Source organism: Acipenser ruthenus, chromosome 13 (genome assembly GCF_902713425.1).
Source record: "Acipenser ruthenus chromosome 13, fAciRut3.2 maternal haplotype, whole genome shotgun sequence".
NCBI classification, from domain to species: Eukaryota; Metazoa; Chordata; class Actinopteri; order Acipenseriformes; family Acipenseridae; genus Acipenser; species Acipenser ruthenus.
Genome location: NC_081201.1, coordinates 39,582,987 through 39,606,975, shown reverse-complemented (window position 1 = coordinate 39,606,975; position 23,989 = coordinate 39,582,987). Strand labels below are relative to the sequence as shown.

At 45.1% G+C, this 23,989-nt stretch overlaps 1 protein-coding gene across 3 annotated transcripts in view; it reads left to right on the top strand.

The window, feature by feature from the left end:
• Positions 1-8,898: 8,898 nt before the first annotated feature.
• LOC117417798 (leucine zipper putative tumor suppressor 2 homolog) overlaps positions 8,899-23,989 on the top strand; it is a 32,053-nt gene continuing 16,962 nt past the window's right edge. Inside the window, exon 1 of one of the 3 annotated variants that reach the window (XM_034030122.3) lies at positions 8,899-9,016. The gene's annotated coding sequence lies outside the window, so the exon portion shown is untranslated. Of the gene's footprint in view, positions 9,017-9,915; positions 10,337-22,664; positions 22,882-23,989 lie in introns of those variants that run through there. The other 2 variants (XM_034030121.3, XM_034030120.3) reach the window with 2 other exon arrangements.

Here is a 23,989-nt window from a genome sequence, read left to right as displayed (position 1 = left end):
AAAGATACCCAGAAAACCTGCAGGATTGTGGCTGTCCAGGACCAGGCTTGGTCACCCCTGAACTAGAGCCATTTAAAAAGGTCCAGGCAAACTTCCAGAGAAACATGGGGAGCCACTGGAGAAAGACAAGGCGTTCTCCCTCCTATCCAGGTACTGCTGCTCATAAGAGCGCAATAAAGAAGCATTGAAACACATGACTACCGTCAGTCGTAAACGTGTACATACAGATTAGGTATTGACCAGGGTTGGGGATAATTCCTGTTTTTCAATGTCAATTTCCAATTTCCAATTCCCATTCCCTTTTAATAAATTCTAACACACCATTGCATCAAAATTGCAATTAGCAGAATTGTGTATAAATTAGCTTCTCACAGTGGCAACACGTTATTCAATTCCAGTCGCTGTTAGTCAGTGAAATTGGCTTTAAATGAAAGAAGCTGAACAATCACAACAGTTATTATTGCTCTAAAATATAAATTCCAATTCCTTCGAAGAAATTGGAATTGGGAATTGATTTTAAAAAGGTATCGCAAATGGAACTGGAATTGAAAACCAGGAATTGACCCGACCCTGGTATTGCCCGAAACATGCAGGTAGTCTACTGGACTAAACGAAATCTAGAGAGCCATTTACTGCAGCATGTTTCAGCAGCACCACAGACCTGCTTGCTCTGAGATAAACTCTGAACACGGCTGAGGGTAATGCAGAGCTGTTTCATGTGAAGAGTGAAATGCACCAAGCAAGCTGATGAAGCAGGTCTGAGATAAGACGTGTGGAGCCTCTGGAGACGGCCTTGTTTTCATTCTGCTGACGAAGTAAACCTGCTGCCAAGCAAGCGCTTCACTTACTTTTATGAGTTTCTAAATTGCTCGAAAACATGAAGTGGTTTTTCGTCCAGTCGAGTAATGACATACAGATATTTCAATTAGCTGAAGCTGGAATTACTCAGCCTTTGTAAAAAATAGGCAAAAGATAGTAGTATATTGTATTGCACTGACTGGGTATGTAACGATTAACCCTTTGTGCTCTGAAAAGCTTGCATCGCTTGTCAGCATTTTGAATTTACTTCTCTAAATGAAGCACAAGATAGTTCCAGAATATAAGCCAATATAGAAATACGAAGCAGCGCGTTGTGCATCTAAGCCATGTATATATAATTGCCCTGCCAGCTAGTACTGGAGTGGGAAGGGCTCCCACATTATTATTGCAACATCTAAGTGTACCAACCCAGCTTTTAAAACAGCAGGACCGCACTAACACCATAAGTGCAACATTTATCAAGCACCCTGCCTTGATGTCTTTTAATTGCCATGGTTACCCAAACTGAATCTATATTGATTGCACACTTGATTGACATTAAACCAAGTGTAAAGTCAAGGACATTCATTTGGATTGCAATTGATGAAGGCAGACTCACCCATTGATGCAGGCAGGCACACCCATTGATGCAGGCAGACTCACCCATTGATGCAGGCAGACTCACCCATTGATGCAGGCAGACTCACACACTGATGCAGGCATACCCACTGGTCCCCTGCAAGGGCTACCTGATTTGTTGACACATTACTAGTGTAGTGGTCAGTGCCATGGCTGAGGAGGTCACATTACGAGTGTAGTGGTCAGTGCCATGGCTGAGGAGGTCACATTACTAGTGTAGTGGTCAGTGCCATGGCTGAGGAGATCACATTACTGGTGTAGTGGTCAGTGCCATGGCTGAGGAGGTCACATTACGAGTGTAGTGGTCAGTGCCATGGCTGAGGAGGTCACATTACTGGTGTAGTGGTCAGTGCCATGGCTGAGGAGGTCACATTACGAGTGTAGTGGTCAGTGCCATGGCTGAGGAGGTCACATTACGAGTGTAGTGGTCAGTGCCATGGCTGAGGAGGTCACATTACTAGTGTAGTGGTCAGTGCCATGGCTGAGGAGGTCACATTACGAGTGTAGTGGTCAGTGCCATGGCTGAGGAGGTCACATTACGAGTGTAGTGGTCAGTGCCATGGCTGAGGAGGTCACATTACTAGTGTAGTGGTCAGTGCCATGGCTGAGGAGGTCACATTACTGGTGTAGTGGTCAGTGCCATGGCTGAGGAGGTCACATTACGAGTGTAGTGGTCAGTGCCATGGCTGAGGAGGTCACATTACGAGTGTAGTGGTCAGTGCCATGGCTGAGGAGGTCACATTACGAGTGTAGTGGTCAGTGCCATGGCTGAGGAGGTCACATTACTGGTGTAATGGTCAGTGCCATGGCTGAGGAGGTCAAAGTGCAAGATTGCGCTAAGATTTAAAACTGCTACCTTCACGACAGGAGGTCAAATCGATATTACCTGACAGCTGAAATCTTGTCAGTACAGGCTAATAAAAACTGCCTCTACTGTCTGAATGGGGGGTTTATGAGACAGGGTTAGTAAAGCTCTGGACACGCATGTCTCTATTCAATGAGTCTAAACAGTAATGATTTTGAATACCACCACCATCTGGGACATTAAAGTAGAGCCCTTTGTGTACCAAGGTTATGAGAAAGTACATATTTCATAGATCAGGAGGTCTCTTTTAGCACTGGGACAAACATGTTTTTTATCATGTCCTAGTGGTTACTACTGTCCCTCCGTATCGACTCTCTGAAGCTGATCCTTCAGCTGTAGTTACTACTGTCCCTCCGTATCGACTCTCTGAGGCTGATCCTTCAGCTGTAGTTACTACTGTCCCTCCGTATCGACTCTCTGAGGCTGATCCTTCAGCTGTAGTAACTACTGTCCCTCCGTATCGACTCTCTGAGGCTGATCCTTCAGCTGTAGTTACTGCTGTCCCTCCGTATCGACTCTCTGAGGCTGATCCTTCAGCTGTAGTTACTACTGTCCCTCCGTATCGACTCTCTGAGGCTGATCCTTCAGCTGTAGTTACTACTGTCCCTCCGTATCGACTCTCTGAGGGTTTTTACTTTCCGAGTATAAGCACACCTGAGGCAGTGGGGACTGCTGAGCACTCTCCGGTCCCAAACTCTCCCAACCACAGCAAAGAAACAGGAGATCAGTGTTGGGAAAACATGCAATGAGGTCATGCAGGCCTTGAAGCTTTTCAGCAGGATTGTTTATAAAAGCATATCGGCAGAAAGGTCACAAAAACCTTCCTGTTCTCTTTTTCCATTGCTGCGTTCAATAATATTATGAGCTTCGTGTCTCAATCCTTCCAGTTGGCACATGTTAGCTATTGCAATTACTGCAGGCAAAAGACCAGCAAGGAACATGCACAGATCAAAACCAGAACCAAAAACACAGCCCTGATTATCATTGCTGTGAATTGCTGTTGCAGGCCTGCTTTGTAGTTATTTTAAACAGCATGCAACATCAATAAAGAAGTGGCCAAGTCTAAAATAAAGGTTGAAGGCTCTTTTTTGACATCATTTATAAGACGGAGGGTGTGTTTTTGTTTCTGGAAAAGACTGCCTTGCCTCTCTTTCTCTAAAGACTCCTGCCCATCAACACCTTGTTCTGTGGCAAGTCAAAAACACTCGGGTATCGTTCTTAATGCTGTCACCAATCATAAGACAGTGAGCGAAACGATTACAAAACTATAGAAACACTGCTTTGAATACAACAAATGCCTGTTCTAGTAACTTATGAAACAAAGTCAAACAAAATCTGCTATGGTGTATATATGTTTTAAACATTTGTATGTTAATCAGTTTTAACCAAATAATTAATTAAACAAACATTTAAAAAAACGCCTAATCTTGTAAATGTGGGTTTCAGCTGCCAATACTGGGAGTGCATGTGATCTAGGCTGGGGTCTCACAGGGCAGGGGCTGGGTCACCTCACTGTGCTTCAGCTGCCAATACTGGGAGTGCATGTGATCTAGGCTGGGGTCTCACAGGGCAGGGGCTGGGTCACCTCACTGTGCTTCAGCTGCCAATACTGGGAGTGCATGTGATCTAGGCTGGGGTCTCACAGGGCAGGGGCTGGGTCATCTCACTGTGCTTCAGCTGCCAATACTGGGAGTGCATGTGATCTAGGCTGGGGTCTCACAGGGCAGGGGCTGGGTCTCCTCACTGTGCTTCAGCTGCCAATACTGGGAGTGCATGTGATCTAGGCTGGGGTCTCACAGGGCAGGGGCTGGGTCTCCTCACTGTGCTTCAGCTGCCAATACTGGGAGTGCATGTGATCTAGGCTGGGGTCTCACAGGGCAGGGGCTGGGTCTCCTCACTGTGCGTCAGCTACCAATACTGGGAGTGCATGTGATCTAGGCTGGGGTCTCACAGGGCAGGGGCTGGGTCTCCTCACTGTGCTTCAGCTGCCAATACTGGGAGTGCATGTGATCTAGGCTGGGGTCTCACAGGGCAGGGGCTGGGTCTCCTCACTGTGCTTCAGCTGCCAATACTGGGAGTGCATGTGATCTAGGCTGGGGTCTCACATGGCGGAAGAGGTGCAGATCTGTCCAGTGGGAGTCACATGACTACCCCATTCTAATGAAATCCTCCCGGCCCCTTGCCAGAGGAGGTAAGCCTAATGCCCTGTTCTGTTCAGAGCTCATTAGCCTAATGTACAGTACAGCACTTGTGTGAGCTGCTGCCCAGATGTGTGTATCATCTGTCTTGTAGCACAGTGTCCTCAGTTGATCCGTGTGTCCTTGCTCTGGGAAACACAGTGATTCTAATCAGATGTTCCAGTCCAGCCATTCTCCCCAGCGGGCTGCTGCTGGACAGACATCCAGGGCAGTAGGACCATCTCCCCTGTGAACAGTACTGAATACTGCCACAGCTAAAAAAAAAAAATAAAACCTTTTCTAGATCAGCTTAGCCAGGACACATTGTAAAAGAAGGTATGGACAACCAGAAGGGTTATCAAAAACGAGCCCTCCTTATCCAGTGAGGTATGTGCCTCTCAAAGGGGCAGTATCCTTCTAGCACGGTAGCACTGCTAGAGTCATTGATGCTACTGCACAGATTATCTGTAGGAATGACAAGAAATGTGAATGAGGTGTCAAGCCATTGAAAGATCAGGGAGCCCGTGATCCTGTGAGGGGGTGAAGAAGGAATCTACAGTAATTGGCATATGTGGGTTCTATGTAGTTACCTGATTGGTATTTGTGAGTCAGAATGCAAGCAGACCTTATGTACTGTCCCTCCTTTAGCATGGATCTGCCTCAGGGTGCAGTCCCTAGGATGTATTGAAGTATACAGTCCCTCCTTTAGCATGGATCTGCCTCAGGGTGCAGTCCCGAGGATGTATTGAAGTATACCGTCCCTCCTTTAGCATGGATCTGCCTCAGGGTGCAGTCATGAGGATGTATTGAAGTATACCGTCCCTCCTTTAGCATGGATCTGCCTCAGGGTGCAGTCATGAGGATGTATTGAAGTATACCGTCCCTCCTTTAGCATGGATCTGGCTCAGGGTGCAGTCATGAGGATGTATTGAAGTATACCGTCCCTCCTTTAGCATGGATCTGCCTCAGGGTGCAGTCATGAGGATGTATTGAAGTATACCGTCCCTCCTTTAGCATGGATCTGCCTCAGGGTGCAGTCATGAGGATGTATTGAAGTATACCGTCCCTCCTTTAACATGGATCTGCCTCAGGGTGCAGTCCTGAGGATGTATTGAAGTATACCATCCCTCCTTTAGCATGGATCTGCCTCAGGGTGCAGTCATGAGGATGTATTGAAGTATACCGTCCCTCCTTTAGCATGGATCTGTCTCAGGGTGCAGTCATGAGGATGTATTGAAGTATACCATTGGTGGCCGTTATTGATGCTGTGGTTGAACCCTTTTACTCTAAATCTTCCAGGTTCCGAGTTGAAATGACAGAAGCCCCTGTATGAAGGATATTGCATATTCGCTCTCACAGATGCCCTTCTTCTCCTTCAGGTGAAATTCTATTTGATCACCAGGTTAGCCAGAGGGTTGAACGATTAACTTCTTCTTGGTAAAAATGTGTGTATAAACCATGAATCATGAATGCAAACAGAAGAAGTGCACTAGTTCTAGTAGACTGAATAATACTGGTTCTCAGTGAACCAGGGGTGACGTTGACAGCCATGACCATCAGTGCGGTGCCTGGTGTAACAGTGCTTTGTAACTTTCTGTGCTGTATTACGATTGCGAGCCAGCCTTGATAGCCCGTTCTGTGGTTCCGGATGGGTATTTTGAAATGTTTCATTTGCTCAGGATTAGCGTGGAGTTACTGTACCAGCACTAGAATTGCATTTCCAGAACCCAAGCTCATTCAGCTGCACCTGGAGACAATCCGTGGCTCTCGCTCAGTTACCTCAGAGGCTTTAGTCAAACCCCCCCAACAATTCACAGCAGTGTGGGGATTTAACAAGCTCAGCTCCGGTATAGCCATGTAGCTCAGTCCCTCTGGAGGCCTTGGGGGATTCCACTGTATATCTGTGTATAGGCTAAGTGCATCATTTACATAGCGAGACAGGCTGTGGAGCAGGCGAAGTGTGGGTAACTCTGTCTGCCAGTAATGGAATCATTCAAGAAGAACTGCATTCTAATGATGTCACTTTCCTGTGGGAGAGATCTGCAGCCAGCGGCCTGTCATGTTGAAAAGCCTGCTGGCTGGAGTGGAGAATTGCCTCAGCTGTCTCTCACTGGGGGGCTGTCATCTCTAATCTCATCCCTGCCCGATTAGGCCCACTGACCTGCTGTGTGCTGGAGCTGTCTCCACTCTTCCAGCAGAGGGCCCGGTCTACATGATGGAGATTACACAAGCCAGACACAACACACCACTTATAAACATCATGGAGGGCTTGTTTCACATTTGTGGGTTAAAGAGACACACAGACTCAGTCTTTGGGCTACCCTGTGTCCTAATACTTTTTGTGTACTAACACAGCCACTTTTCACTTGTGTATGTCACGTCTGTTTTCTATGAAACATTACAATACAGAGGGGCATTTACCAGCCGTGGACAAAGCAGATTCCCTGTCTTGAACTTGCATCCACCCAGAACACTTTTCTTAATTGTGTTTAAAAATAAAAGCCTCCCCTCATGACCATGCAATTGAAAACATGTCAAGACAGTAAAAACAAATACAATGTTTAGACGTTAAAAAAGAAAGCGAGCAGCAGCACGATTGCATGAAGGGGGGGCTTGAATTTACATTCCCTACCAAGTATGTGACATGCAGCAGTCCTTAAGCCAGTTATAACAAGAACCCCAGCCCTTCTATTGAGCTTCCTGTATCCTCACAGCACCTGTCTAGTATGCATGTGCTGTATCTGCTAGCGTGCACTACCCAGTACCACAGCAGGGCTGTAGATACTGACATTTACTGGGCCGCTCTCTGCAATGCAATTCATTGCATCACTGCTGTTCCTTCCAGTAAGACACTTTCTGAAATAGTAACACTTGTAGCAAACACTGATTAACTCAGGCACGACAGTGAATGATGATATTATGATGAACACTGTATAAAAAGCAACAGTAACACAATGACATGCAAATCCGATTCACAATTCATTTGCATAATGTTTTACTTTCTCATCTCAGCTGGGAGGTAGAAGTACAGGACAAGCTTGCACCCATTTAGGAGCCGCAGCAGCGTGCTTGCAGTTTTCCCATGCATTCCCATGGTTATACTATGCCTTTACCATAGCTTACCCTGGTTTGCCATGATCATTAATATGCTTTACCTTGCCTCGCTATTCTTTACAATGCTGCCCTATGCTTTGACATGCTTTCATTGAGGGATTATGCATATAAGAGCAACATGAGTAAATCCAGCAGTCAGAAACAAAGCACTGCTGGTAATATGTTTGGAGTTGTGTTCTCTCTCTGTATTGTATTTCAAAGGTGCAAATCAGCTGTACTCACTCACTGTGTAGAAATTCTCCTTTTCTCTTCTAGATGAGCACATTGTAATGCCCAGACTTCCTATGTGTTCAGCACATTGTAATGCCCAGACTTCCTATGTGTTCAGCACATTGTAATGCCCAGACTCCCTATGTGTTCAGCACATTGTAATGCCCAGACTCCCTATGTGTTCAGCACATTGTAGCCCCCCGACTGCTCTGAGGATTTATCTTTTGAATGAAGCAGACACACAGTTATTGATTTAATTCCTCAGTGGGTGAGCTTCACTGCAGTACAGGGTCAGTACATCTGACCCATTAAGATAAAAGCATGTTCATTTTAAGGGTTATCAAGATGTACAGTATATGTTACAAATGAATCCTATTGAAGGGTTAGTGTAGAAGCACCTGGCCTATGTTTGAACTGAGATCAGATTTAAATTGCTATTGCATGCACAGCCAAGGTACAGAACCCCGTAATGGTTTTGCAGATATTAAAGGAGATTGTTATTTCACAAGCTTTACCTGCATGGGCGGGGTTTTATGTTATCATTGCACAGATTGTAAACAAGAAGGAAGAAGATCGATATTCTTTGCTTTGTGTAACAGGTGCCAAATGAATACGCTCTCTTCCTTTAGATTTGTTATAAATAATCATTTCTCATTTTTAGTTCTATTGTATTGTTGTTGTTAAACTGTTAATACCGTATCTGTAATTATTTGTTTTGTTAAATTCATAAAAAAAAAAAAACTGAGGCAAGTCAAGGTTAATTGCCCATTTGCGCGGGAGCAAGTCACTGCAAGTCATTCCTGGCTTGCTGTTTCCAGGTGAGGCTGCATGTATGAGTTGCTCTGTAAGAATAATATTATTACTGTCTATTTTGTTTAGTGACTGCATAAGCTTTCGTTAAAAGTTGAAATGTATTATACTTGGAAAGATGAAATAGATTCTTAACCACTGTAGTAAGAATTGATTGAGGATGGTAAAGCGTGTTTACCACGTGTCTGGGATTAAATACAACAGATGGTTACATGAATGCGTTTGTAATACTTCTCCAGTTATGTTTTTGTAATTAATGCTGTTGATTTTAATGACTCCGGGCTTGCTATTTACAGATCCCGCAGCTGAGCAATAAAACGAGAGACCTGAACCGAGAAGTCTGTCTCCAGTCTGCTTTGTATGGGGCCTGGCTGCAGTGGGAGAAGGGGTCACACGCATGCAGGTAAAAAAAAACAAAAACACAAGAAAAACACAAGTTCAACGCATAGATACAAAAAGACAGGGTTACATTTGCTTCCCTGAGCTAAAAAAGAGTTTGTATATGACACGCAGTGTGCAGAACCAGGTGTGTACAGCCAGCCAGGTCGAGTTTCAGGTGAAGCAGACTACAGGAGCAGGCTACACTACTGTGAAGAATGCAGAACGCATTCACCCAGGAATCGGTGTACACTGGAAGGATTGAGGACCAATGTAGTTTTAACTGCACTGCACATACAATATTGCTGCTCTAGAAAGAGAGCAAAGAAGAGCGACCAGAATTATCCCGGGTTAAAGGCATGTAGTATGCAGACAGGCTCAAAGAATTGAATCTATTCAGTCTTGAACAAAGAAGACTACGCGGTGATCTGATTCAAGCATTCAAAATCCTAAAAGGTATTGACAGTGTCGACCTAGGGGAGTTTTTTTACCTGCAAAAAGAAACAAGGACCAGGGGTCACAAATGGAGATTAGATAAAGGGGCATTCAGAACAGAAAATAGGAGGCACTTTTTTACACAGAGAATTGTGAGGGTCTGGAACCAACTCTCCAGTAATGTTGTTGAAGCTGACACCCTGGGATCCTTCAAGAAGCTGCTTGATGAGATTCTGGGATCAATAAGCTGCTAACAACCAAACGAGCAAGATGGGCCAAATGGCCTCCTCTCGTTTGTAAACTTTCTTATGTTCTTATGTAACTGTGGATAAGAATACTACAGTAAGTATTACAATCATGCAGTGCAATCAAATACATTGATTCGTTGTATCGTTAGAAAACGCAGTACTATAGTCTGTCCTATTGTACAAAAAGCTCAACGCAATACAAATCGTGCAGGTAAGGCGAATGCAGAGTACAGTGTTGTATGTTCGTCTCAGTCGGCAGTCCGGTGACTCCCATTGGAACCTCCCCCTCCTCGGTTTCTCCGCTCCCATCTGAGTGAGTGAGTGAGTGAGTTCGAGCTCGCTTTAACGAGGAGAGGCTGGCGTGTTGCGCAATCAGACAGGGAGCGGGATGTTTACTAACCTTGAACTAGTTCCAATGCAAGGGAAAGTGTTTGATGTGAAGTCTGCCATAAAGCGTCTTCACTCCTGTGCAGCGCCGGACGAGAATGTGTATTTGATCTTTGGTGGAAAGATGTGAAGTAAACGCGCAGTGAAGCTTGGATTTACATCTGCCTTGGTTTTATTTAGCTTCATACTTTTCAAAGCAAGCTTTCTTCTTGTGTTCCTTGTTGCAAAACTGGTCCCTGCAGAGCTGTCCGCGGAACCCACAGCTTGTATAGATGGTAAGTTTAAAAAACGTGTTTGTGTTGAATGAAGGAATTACTCTAAACTTGTGTCTTGTTTTTGCATGCTCCGAAGTCAGACTGTTGGACAAGTTGTAAGTAAATGGGACAGACAGAAAAACAAACACACATTGAAATGGCAAGCGTGGGGTTATTGGTAGTGTTTTTAAGAGACAATGTGATTTTATTTGGGCATTTGGCTGCAAATCGCTGTAGGGTGCATACACTGTTTGCATAATACTTAATGGCAGAGCGTCACACAGAGAGAATCGATTACTGTTAACGGGACATTTGTGAATGTGTTTGGTACTCGTATTGCTAACTATTTATGACATCCACAGTCCTGTGCTTATTCATGTCATGAAGCGGTATGTACTACACTATCATTTGTATTTGTGGTTCCATACATTTACAGAGTTTATAAACAGACTACCGCGTTCTGACAGATCCAAGCTCATTTTTCATGTTAGTGCACTGAAGTGTAAATCGAAGAGCAGGGTACGGCTGCATATGAGAAAGCAGCTGGAGATCATAATACAGGGGGGGGGGGGGGGGGGGGGGGGGGGGTGATTTGTTATTTAAAGATAATATGCAGCAAATTACCTGACAGTGCAAATGAATGGAACGCTGCTGCACATTGCAAGGAGGACAGGCTGGTAATGCTGAAGAACGTGAGACGCACTGCTGTAGATGATAAGATGAAGAAGGTTCTGTCCTGCCTTGTCTCTCCAGCAGAGGGAGCTCTCCCTGGTGGCAGTATCTGAAGCAGCAATGTGAGTGCAGGACGTGTACCTGTTTTCTAAGCTGTACAAGGCCTGCATTCAGTACTTTACCACTGGAGTTCAGCTGTCTGTGTGTTGCCACAAGGGTCGGGGTACATTCTTGTTTTTTCAATTCCATTTCCAATTCCTTTTTAAATTAATTTCCAATTCCCATTCCCCTTTTAATCCATTCCAACACGCCATTGATCAAAATTTGCAATCGGCAGCATTCTGTTAAAACGAGCTTCTCAATGAAATTGGCTTCAAATGAAAGCAGTTGAACAGTGACAACAATAAGTCTCTAAAGTATAAATTCCAATACCTTCGATGGAATTGGAACTGGGAGTTGATTTTAAAAAGGAGCTGGGATTGGAATTGACTGTTAGCATGCAGCTAGCTCTCTTGCTACCGAGCAGCAGGTACTGTTGAGTTTGACATTTCAATAACTGCCAAATGAAATTTTCCTTCTCCTCTTCCCTCCCAGCACTAGTGAAACAGAGCGTTGTTGAGCAAACTGTCACAGCCTGAAAGCAGATTCTGTGTGAAGTGTTCTGTAGCACTTCTGCAGCTGCCCTGGCATGTGGTGCTTAGGATATACTATAAATACTGAGTGTGGTAGAGAGGGCTCTGGCAGCAGCATTATTACACAGTTCATACCTGTCATCTCGACTGGTTTTTGTAGACCGAAGCCATGTAATCCTTTTGCAGTTACTGTACTTTCAGGCTGAGTGCATTTCTGAAGCTGTTTGCTCTGCTACAGCACTCTGCTTATTCGAGTTCATTGTGATTAGTGTTCTTCTTACATGCGTCCTCCTCGTGAATGTAGGGCTGTTTAAAGTGGGCTGTATTTCTGTTTATTGGATGATATTTATACTCCTCGTGCAGACTGTCCTGCCCCTCTTTATGGGGAGGAGGAAAGTCAGGACCTTTTATTTAACTTAATTAAAATTGTAATCTGTTGGGATTTAGCTAAAACACTTGGGTTAACACCCTCTCTTCTCTTGAATGTGGATGCGCTGCTGTAGTCACTGGACGCTGGTTTGAATGTGGATGCGCTGCTGTAGTCGCTGGATGCTGGTTTGAATGTGCTGCTGTAGTCGCTGGACGCTGGTTTGAATGTGGATGCGCTGCTGTAGTCGCTGGACGCTGGTTTGAATGTGGATGTGCTGCTGTAGTCGCTGGACGCTGGTTTGAATGTGGATGCGCTGCTGTAGTCGCTGGACGCTGGTTTGAATGTGGATGCGCTGCTGTAGTCGCTGGACGCTGGTTTGAATGTGGATGTGCTGCTGTAGTCGCTGGACGCTGGTTTTAATGTGGATGCGCTGCTGTAGTCGCTGGACGCTGGATTGAATGTGGATGTGCTGCTGTAGTCGCTGGACGCTGGTTTGAATGTGGATGCGCTGCTGTAGTCGCTGGACGCTGGTTTGAATGCGCTTCTGTAGTCGCTGGACGCTGGTTTGAATGTGGATGCGCTGCTGTAGTCGCTGGACGCTGGTTTGAATGTGGATGTGCTGCTGTAGTCGCTGGACGCTGGTTTGAATGTGGATGCGCTGCTGTAGTCGCTGGACGCTGGTTTGAATGTGCTGCTGTAGTCGCTGGACGTTGGTACCAGTGGGTACATGACTCAAGATGTTTCTATCAGTGCGGACTAGAATATACTGACTGTCTAGTTGTGTTATTCCAATCAAACCCTGAGCATGCTCCGCATGGCTGGAACTCTTTTCCGTGTTAATCCGGACATGTTTCCCAGCACTGAGTCGCTGTCCGAGGCTTGTGTTGGAGGAGGGGTGGGAGGAATTTTACAGATTACATTTAAAGACCCTCTGCAGATGTTAACCATTTTCTTGCCTGTAGAAGGTTGCTCTCGTGGTGATTTGCAGCAAACTGCTTTTTTTGTGTCTGTAGTCGCAACAGGAAATTGCAGGCTGCAGATTAGAGAAGCCAGTGGAATTCTTAGCAGTATCAAAAACATCAATTAGATTTGCAAAGAGTGAAAGTGGGGAAATAAAAAGCCAGTGATAACATACCAAAGAGTTGCTGCTTGGGATAAGAATCGCATGGATATAATCTATGCTTTCATGGCTAAAAATAAACCAGGTCATTTATGAATACACAGATCACTGGCACGAAGTATACTGTGTGCTCCATTCTGCATTGCGTTTATTTAACAAGCCCTTAAAGCCTTGGTCCATGCAGAACTGCTTGCAGGCCACACTTTATCGCATATCGTATCTGTTAATATTCTCACTGCACAGTTCGGTGCTGATCTCCCTGTATCTCTGTTAATATTCTCACTGCACAGTCCAGTGCTGATCTCCCTGTATTGTTACTATTCTCACTGCACAGTCCAGTGCTGATCTGCCTGTATTGTTAATATTCTCGCTGCACAGTTTGATGCTGATCTGGGCTGTATGTTAATATTCTCGCTGCACAGTTCGATGCTGATCTGGGCTGTATGTTAATATTCTCGCTGCACAGTTCGATGCTGATCTGGGCTGTATGTTAATATTCTCGCTGCACAGTTCGATGCTGATCTGGGCTGTATGTTAATATTCTCGCTGCACAGTTCGATGCTGATCTGGGCTGTATGTTAATATTCTCGCTGCACAGTTCGGTGCTGATCTGGGCTGTATGTTAATATTCTCGCTGCACAGTTCGGTGCTGATCTGGGCTGTATGTTAATATTCTCGCTGCACAGTTCGATGCTGATCTGGGCTGTATGTTAATATTCTCGCTGCACAGTTCGATGCTGATCTGGGCTGTATGTTAATATTCTCACTGCACAGTTCGGTGCTGATCTGGGCTGTATGTTAATATTCTCGCTGCACAGTTCGGTGCTGATCTGCCTGTATTGTTAATATTCTCACTGCACAGTTGGGTGCTTATCTGGGCTACTCCCCTAGGCTCCTGTCTTCTTGTAGCAAGGCACACTTTGATCTGGATGAGACTGGAGTCGTTATTTTGACAGGTTCTGGTTGGCTGGGTCGAGGATTCTATTAGCTGCTACATGTTTTAAGTCAGGTGTAGCTTTTCTTCATTGGGCCAGTAGGACCAGTCCGTTGCTGTGCTGCCTTTGTGAAGTTCATTTGAGAAGCGGTCTGTCTCAGCGTTGAGGTAGAACCAGTTCACACTGGAGCCCTGTGGCTTTCTGTCTGGAGTGGGGGTTGGGGGGTTGGTGTTTATTTTATTAGCTTTCTTCCTGGTATTGAAGAACAAGCAGCTGCTTTTTGATACCAACCAGATAAAGAGACATCGAACAAAACTGTTTCATAGCCCCTGTCAGAATTGTCTGAAATGTACAGTATCTTCATCTATGTGATTAATTAAACGTTACCCAGGGGGTACATGACTCAAGATGTTTCTATCAGTGCGGACTAGAATATACTGACTGTCTAGTTGTGTTATTCCAATCAAACCCTGAGCATGCTCCGCATGGCTGGAACTCTTTTCCGTGTTAATCCGGACATGTTTCCCAGCACTGAGCCGCTGTCCGAGGCTAGGGCTTGTGTTGGAGGAGGGGTGGGAGGAATTTTACAGATTACATTTAAAGACTCTGCAGATGTTAACCATTTCATGCCTGCTTTTCCCCATGCAGGCTACACGTTGTTTTTGGATATTTTAGCCCCTGCTATTGCACTGCTTGCTTCCCTACGTGATGTTCATCTGCTCTTGTTGGCATCGTTGGCACCTCTGTATGCTACAGCCCCTATTTGCGAGTTTTTCATTGGCCCCCTTGTTAGCATCACTAAGTGCTATTAAATTGGGCTGGGGGTATCAAGCTCTGCCGCTGTCCAGATTAAATGAACATCTAATCCACACTTTACCCGAGTTCCATTGAAGTAGATGCCCAGCCCCACTTGCAGCAGCTCCCCAGATCAGATCCGAATCCGGGCTGGGGTTCCTGTACATTATGCTGGGGTACTTTTAGGGGTGAGTATGTGGGTGAGTGGCTTTCTATTAAAAACTGTGAGCCCTCTAGTGGCGAGTGTGCACATTACCCTCTCCAACACTACGGCTTTAGGGCTTTGGTGCTTTCTGAGCATTGGGTGGGTGGAGAAAAACTGATTAAGAAGTGATCAGGCTGAGATAAACCTAATCCAGCATGAGCTGTCTGAACAGAGGAGGCCTGGGCTCAACCTCTGTCCCACGGCCAGGCTGAGACACTGCAGCTGAATGAGACCACGTTCAGGTCCCGAGCCTGCTTTTCAGCAGCTTTGCTGTCTCTTGTGTTGCTGTTGGTCTGCTTGAAGCACCCTCGATCAGGGGAACCCGGCTGATGCCAGGCTAACTGATTTCATCCCACAGAGACACTCCGGTCCCTTGCAGGGGTAATGAGGCTGCTTTGTCAAGAGGTCGATAGCAGGGGGGCTGGGGTGAGGGGAGAGCTTCCAAACACGTGACTGATATCCCTCTCTTCTGTTTTGTTGTTTTTTTCTCTCTCTGAGTGCTTGGAAATGTCATGTTTTTTATTACTGTGTCCTGCCCTTTGAAGCCCTCTTTGGGCCAAGATGCTTCTCTGGGCTTGACATCCACACTCACTCAATCTGGAAAGCTACAGTTATAGCAATTACACTCGTGGGGATCCTCGTCCAATGTTTCCCCCAGTTGGAGAGCTATGTGATCCATAGCTATAGGGTTTATAATTTCTATAGGGTTTATACTAGTGTGGGTATCCATCTCCACTCTCTCTCTCCCAAACTGCTGAACTGTGGCTAACTCTGCTTCAGGTCTCCTTTGGGGTTCTAAAGCCTTGATGTCTACAGTATGGGGCTGAGTGGCTTTGATCTGTAGCTCTTCTATGATTGCTATAGTGCTGAAACTGCACTGTGTGTCCGACTGATTTCTAGTTCAGCTTCAGGACTGGGCAGAGCTAATTATAATCTTGTGTTTGTATAGAGCTTCTGCTGCTGGGGCACCTGTATACGGGGGTAGGAGGGGAATCAAAGATGCCCAAGTTTAGAGGACAAACAGAACAGAACCGAATGACATTTGGTCTGTGTTTGTTTTCCTTCTAGTTTCTAGAGCCCCAGTGTTCAGTCTGAGAGGTGATTTGGGGATGAAAAGCTCCCTGGAAGCCTCACTTTGTCCTGCAGGTGAGGATTCTGTCCCGTATTCCGGTCACCACTGAGGTGGCAAATGGAGAACACTGGAGTGTCGTGAGAGCCAGAGCAACACCATCTGGCTATCCGTGTAGGCCCTGAAAACATTGTCAGTGAAGCCCAGAAGGAAGCATCGTTCCTGCAGGAGCCTGTGGGGGTGCTGGGTGTTGATGTGGGGAGGAAAGAAGGGGGGTGGGGGTGCTGAAATCTGTGGGTCCAGACAGGAAAGAAGACCGAGGAGGTGTTCCCTGTTTTTGTTTTCAATTAGATACTTCTATTGATTTTTTTGGTGTTATTTTTTAGTCTAATAACCTTGATTCTGCATTAAGCAAATGATTAATGAGTGTTGGACAAATGCTATGGAGTTTTACAACAAGGTTGTGTTCATTCAACAGCGTACCGCAGCTTTCACACACTAACCAGCCAGAAATCCCATCCAATTCACCGCCCTCCTTGCGTCGCTTTTCCACGCATGCAGGGTGAATTGGGTTTTTAAAAAGGATGTTTTCTGTTTTGTCCTGGGCAGAGTTAACTGTACAGAAATTCACCAGACATCCTGATCAAAGGCATGCAGGTCAAGCAAAGGCATTTGAAAAACACTCACAAAATCATTCCTGTGTTTGAATAACAGGAGTGAAGTGTGTGGTGTCTATGTGAGGGAAAGTGTTGGGGGCTGGAGGCAAATCATGGACAATAATAAAACAAATCATAAAAACAGGATTTTATTTCAGTGAAGGTGAATTAATTTAGTCTTGTGTTTTTTTTTATTTTTAAAGAAGGGAACTGTTGTTCAGCTTGTCACAGCAGACATTCAGGGAGCAGACCAGGGCTAAGACTGGAATAAGTTAATAAATGAAGGAAAAGCAATGGGACGTTTAGAAGACACTTTCCTGTTTAGTTTGTATACTGTCGTGTGAATCCATGTCGAGTGGGGAAGCATGCGACAGAGTTGCGTGGATGTGTTATAATCTGTTCTTAAGTGTACTGTGGCAGGATGTCAGAAGGTGGCAGTGTTGAGTTGTTGTTAAACCAGTAGAATCTGATATCACATATCAAACAAGATAAGAACCTTGTTCAGCATCAACATTCTCTAAAAATAAAATAATGATCATTATTCTGAATACTGGTTTATGTGAAATCGATATATTCAAAATCCTTTCTTCAAGTATGGTGTTTAGTTTGTTTGTCAGAAACCTCTGGAAGCACATTTTAATGCGTTATTGATTACGTTTCAAAGGGGATTTTTTGAATGCAGTGTTTGAGCTTTAGTTAGCTGTAACTGTTTGAGCTTCAGTGTCCCATTTTCATGTTCAATTTATTTCATCCCAGAATAGATTACCTTGCTGGTTTGTTTGCTACATTCTTGCGTGCCGTGTCTTAGCATGTCCAGATGTTCTTTACACCCAGTTTGTTTACATAGCTTTAGCTGTATGTCAAAGTGGTTGTGGCTCTAGGCGTGGATCGGAGTGGTTATTGTAGAGCTAAATATTAGAGAGACGTTCAGATCATGTATATCATGGATTTATCAGAGCAACAATAGACCTGCTGCAGAATCATGTCGTCGGAACACAAAGTTACAGGCTGCACACTCCGCTGTTCTTGTGAAGTAGCTACATTATACACGTCCTACCAGAGGGTTGTGTGCTCCCAACCCAAGTCACAGCCACCACTACGTACTGCAGAGAAGCGCTCCCTCGACATCGCCCATCAAAGTATTGATCAGAACTTGCTGGGCTTCTGAGGTCCAAGCAGATCAGTTTCAGCCACTGAAAAAAAACAAAAAACTTCAATGGCTTTGCCCACAAGAGATGGTATCCAGTGGAGATAGCCCTTGCACCCTTGGCTCTGATGAATGGGATTCATTTTGTAGGTCACTGAATTGAAATGGACCCCCATAGAAACTGTGAGTGGCACACTGAAGTGTGAGCGCACAAAGCCCAGGTCTGTGATGGATGATGGTTACAGTGTTTGCCTGCGCAGGACTGTTTGGGGCCCGCTGGTGCTGAATTGGGGCTCTGTGAGTGTTTCTATACAGGGTTAGTCTGCTGGGTCTGCAGTGGCAAAGGTCAGGTATTGTGGTTCCTGTCTCCCAGGAATGCGCTTTCCAGTGCAGGCTGCTTTCATCACACGGTTACAGAGGGCCGGCCGGGACAATAGGTCCTGTGGTCTTGCCGTGCTTGTGAGGAGCACTTCATTTTACATCCTCATCGCAAACAGAAGCGGCTGGATTTTGGTGCTTAAACTGATCAGAGGACAAGAGAATTACATCCAGCTTGCTGCACTGCCAGACGATACTGCAAATGCAAGAACCCCCCCTAGAAATCTACTGTAGGTTTGAAACGCCGAGTGGAGCAGCACGTCTTTAGTACAGTTTGTGTCTGTAGACAGGGCTCTCCTTGTTGAATTCGGACAAAGTTAAATGTCGTCTGTCTTTTTCTCATCAAAATTTTAAAATGATGTGTGGGTCAATTTTTTGAACCCGTCCGGCACTGACATGTTTTTTTTTTTGCCTGTCCTCAATGTTCCTGTTTTTTTTAAAGACAATCATTAAAATGAATTTGAGGGTTGACCCCCCCCCCCCCCCCCCCGCCACTGTACCCGCAAACACATGTACCTGTAGTTTCTATAGCAACCGTGTAGCATCCTGGACACGCTAACCCTGTAATGTCCGGAGTAGATTGTTGCCATACTTGTCTCAGGAACTTAAAGCGTTAAGGGCTACCCTGATTCTCTTCACATGGATTAGCACAGAACCCCATTACTGAATTTAGCCACAAAAGCCGATGACTGCCTTCATGTTATACCACAGAAACAAAGAAACCCAAACGAGGCAGCATGCTGAGAGTTAATGGAAAGTGATTTGGCTCCCTGGCAATGTAAACAGTCCTGACACACTGCCTGATCCTGCCACCCCTCCCTTTGTGATTCCCTGCCTGAAGATTTATGACGTCATGATTTTTTTTTTTTTTTATGTAGACGGCTTGTGTTACATCCTTTTTTTTTTCTATCGAGTGTCTGTGTTAATAGTGAGGCCCGGGCTGTTCTCTTTATTCCCATCAGCGCCTGTGTGCTCTGTGATACTGGGGCGGTACTCTGCTGTGATTGATGCTGGTCAACAGAGCTGCAAAACAAGTGTTACAAATGGCAGGGTACCGTTCTGAGTGCTATTGAAGATGAGCTGAGGAATGACTAAACGAGAGAGAGGTCAGTCCTGGAGAACGGATAGGAGTCGTCTCCCACAATGCACAGCATGCACAGCTATTTATACCCGTATCTGCAGCTGAATCTGTGCATATCTGAATCTCTGGAACCTTCTGAACTAGAAGCCCTTCAGATGAACTCCAGTGTCTACTGGATCTCAATATGATCAATGTGCTTGTAACATTGAAATATCTATGTTCATAAGCATACAGTATACCAGCGAAGAATATCAAGAACACATGTGAGTCAGCAGCGTGAGAAGCAGATCACTGTGACCCACGGTCATGTCGTGTCACTAATGCAGGTGCCCTGGTTAGAGTGTGTCTATCACCTTCACCATAGATATTCTGTATCTGTTTATAGAGTGTGTATCATCTTCACCATAGATATTCTGTATCTGTTTATAGAGTGTGTATCATCTTCACCATAAATATTCTGTATCTGTTTATAGAGTGTGTATATCACCTTCACCATAGATATTCTGTATCTGTTTATAGAGTGTGTATATCACCTTCACCATAGATATTCTGTATCTGTTTATAGAGTGTGTATCATCTTCACCATAGATATTCTGTATCTGGTTATTAAAAATGTATATAACATATTAAGCATGATACAATGACTAAGCAGGCACTATTCTGTAAAATTGAAGCTTTAACCCTTTCATGCATGAAATATTGAAAATAACAAAATAAATAATTTATTTATTTCCATTGCTATACCGGGGGAACATGACATCCTCATATGAGGCCATCATGCATTTGCAGCCTTCATATGTCCTCATGTAAAGAAGAGTTTGTTTTATTCTTTCCCATATGGGGGGGAGAGGGCTGTCTTCCCAGTGACATGGGGTCTGAGCTAGGGAACAGGTGTCAGGCTGACCCGAGGAGGGAATCGGGTTTCATGTTGAAAGAACGAGTGAGAGAGCGAGGGGGGGGCAACACTGAGTCAGGTTCAGCATAAGATCTTAATGTGTAAACCTGAAGGTACATTTAAAAAAACAAAAAAACAAAAAACAAACCATAATTCAGTTAAGAATGTCTTGTTAACTGTATAACTCCTAAGACAAAACTGTCTTTCTTTTTTAATTTAACATACCGAAACTAATAATGTATTATTATTTACAATGATGTATTTAACTGTACTGCATCTGAATCAGTACTTTGTTCTTTTTAGCAAAACAATATTGTAATGTGAAGTGCAACTAGAGGGAAATGATTTGGAAAATTAAGATCCTGCAGTAAACATAGCTAATGTGGAAAAAAATGTATTTGGATTTTATAAACACTTCACTTATAATAAATAAACCCAGATGTTTTTTTATCCACACACTCCAAGTGCAGTGCAACAATGTTTCCTTACAGCTAGCGTGAATTCAGCTGAGGATGCGAAAGCAAGCAAGGAAGGGATTGGGATGAAAGAATTGAAAGAAGGAAGGAGAGATGCAAACAAGGACACAGGGCTGTCTCAGCTGAGTTCTGTATATTATTGCAAGTTTTAACAGGCAGGTTCAGGGCCTCCTGAAATCGGATGCTGCAGCTTTAAGGTTTCTCCTTCCGTTTCCTCAGCAGCTGGTAGCCATCATTCCCTGGACTGTGATCTCATTGTCTGGCATAAACTGAACTTTCCACACAGGGATGCATATAGGGATACATACACACACACAGGGATGCACACACACACAGGCATGCAGGGATGCACAGACAGGGAGGTACAGGGATGCACACACACAGGGATGCATTCAGAGATACATACGCACACACAGGGATGCACACACACACAGGCATGCAGGGATGCACAGACAGGGAGGTACAGGGATGCACACACACAGGGATACACACACAGGGAGGTACAGGGATGCACACTCAGGGATGCAGACACACAGGGATGTATAGGGATGCACACACACACACACAGTGAAGCTGGTTATCAGACTCACTGATCTGACGGAACATTACTAAAAGTTTAGTTCCAGGGTGGTGCCTCTGCTTCCATCAGTGGTAAAACTGGGATTTGAACCCCAGTCCGCTGCTTCAACTGATAGACTGCTCTACCCCGTCCCCCTCATAATCTGTGCCGAGGACCCCCACCCGCTCCTCTCCCTCTGCAGAGTGAAGTGGCAGGACCCCCACCCCCTCCTCTCTGCAGAGTGAAGTGGCAGGACCCCCACCCCCTCCTCTCTGCAGAGTGAAGTGTCAGGACTCGGCTGGGCTATCCAAAGTATTTGCAGAGCTGTCGTTATGCACAGGCTCATTTCTTTCTGCAGCTCAGTGATCTGGAGCTGTGCTGCTAGGAGCCCGAGCTGTCGAGATTGGAAGTGTTAGCTGTGAGTCAGTGGTTTTGTTTCTTGTTTTGGACCCCTCTGACCCTGTCTGAAATGGTATCCATGCGGGAAGGTTCCAGTGTAACACGTGACGGTATCCATGCTGGATGGTTCCAGTGTAACACGTGACGGTATCCATGCTGGATGGTTCCCGTGTAACACATGATGGTATCCATGCGGGAAGGTTCCAGTGTAACACGTGACGGTATCCATGCTGGATGGTTCCAGTGTAACACGTGACGGTATCCATGCTGGATGGTTCCCGTGTAACACGTGACGGTATCCATGCTGGATGGTTCCCGTGTAACACGTGACGGTATCCATGCTGGATGGTTCATGTGGAATGTGGAAGGAGCTTGCTTGTATTGCAGTGCTTGGAACCTGCATGCACAAAGAGCCTGTGGAAGCAGCAGCTCATTGTAGACTTGCCCTCCTCACATGATGAATTCAGTTTCTGCCCAGAGTCTGTTCATGTGGAAGGTATAACCTGGGCTAAACGTGTTACAATTAAACTGTACTCAGCATTTCAAACTGGGTGGCTCTGCTCAGCTTGAGGAGATGAATCTTTAGCTGGGGTCCAAAGAAAATAAGAATTCTCTCTTCATCTTTTTTTTTGTCCTGGTTAAAGTAGTCGCAGTTTGAATTATTTTTGATGTTTTAATTATATTTTGTATTTGAATCCTGCAGTGTCTTCTCTCCCACAGATATATCACAAAACAGATCATCAGACTAAAATGTAATAATAAATAACCTACTAATGATTATGGAAGTAGCAGTAAAACTCTATATGGGTAGAAAGATGCACAGTTCCCCCCCCCCCCCCCCCCCCCCTTTCCTTGTGTCCTGCGGCTGGTAATGAGAGAAGCTTTAAGGGGGCCGGACTCCACAGGGTTATTCAGAGTCGCTCTGACAGGAGAGAGAGAGTGTGAGAGAGAGGAGGAGGAGATGGAAAGGGGCGGGTGCAAGTGCAGGCATTAGGAGAGGAAGGAGCTCTCATTCAAACTCCAGCAGTGGACGATTCTGACGGAACGGCACTCGTTTGAAACACAAAGAAAAGTGAGAAAAATCTATCTAAAAGAAGTGGAAGAAACGCAGTGTGGTGTTTGGATTGGGAGTGTTTCAGCCGGACAGAGGATTCAGAAATGAAGGAGGCAAAGAGCGGTATGTGATTGTAAACCAAGCTCACTGAGGGGGAGAGGGGAGAGCTGCAGAAGGGAAAGTTAACTGTGTGTGTGTGTGTGTGAGGGGGGGTCATAAAAAACAACCCGGTCTGAAGCTTTGGGAACACAGCCACCCACTCATGGGGCAGAGCAAATCAAAATGCAAAATGAAACTTTGTGCAGGATTCTGTTTGAGTTACAAATCCTTCTGAACCACACTGGCTAATCCACTTCTGTGGTTTGCCGTTGCAGTTCAGCAAACCCAGGGTTTATAAATAAGACTGTAAAAGCAATCTCTATCCACTTTGTGGTTATTTTGTTAGGCAGATTTAACACTACAGCGTTAATGTCTAGCTATTCTTTCTGCTACGATTTGGAGTCAGGGTTTTGCTAAAGTCCTTGAATAAAAGCTGTCAGGGAAATGAACATTTGTGTTCTGTGTCTCGAGACTGTAATCAAGGTGCACTGATTACCTGGATTGTTAGACACACTCACTAACCTCTGTCTAAATCTGCCCAAGTTATCTGAGCCGCATTATTGGACAAAGGATGCGTGACATTCTGAGCAGATCAGGATCCATTGCACAGGGCTGTTAAAACACAATGGTGGTTACAGTTGTAGTATAACGTAATGACGTGGTTCATATTTCAACCCTCCAGTGCTGTGTTCATGAAATATAACTAAACTGTAGAACACACTGTTTTTAGAAGGTGAAGGATTGAGAGCGGTGAATTGGTTTTGTAGTTTGCTAATGGATTAGCTTGTCCACAGATTCAAAGTTGGAACTGTGCTAGGATTGCCTGGGATTAGGGTGAGGGTCAGAGCTAAAAGGCAGGGGAGTCAGTTAGGGTTAGGGTGAGGGTTAACCCATGGCAGTAAAGGGTTAAAGTAAAGACTGGGGGATACTGAGGTGAAGATACTACTTTTTCCTCTTTTTTTCTAATGCAGTCCAACAATTGTTTAAGTGTGATCCTCTGGGGATAAATCACTTCCCACCCAAGTCTCAGTCCCACCCAGCTGTAAAACAAGGTGCTCTGTCCCTCTGTGGAAAGGAGATGTGACTAGCTTGGGGAATTCTTTCAAAAGCCCCAGAGGCGTCAAGCGATTTA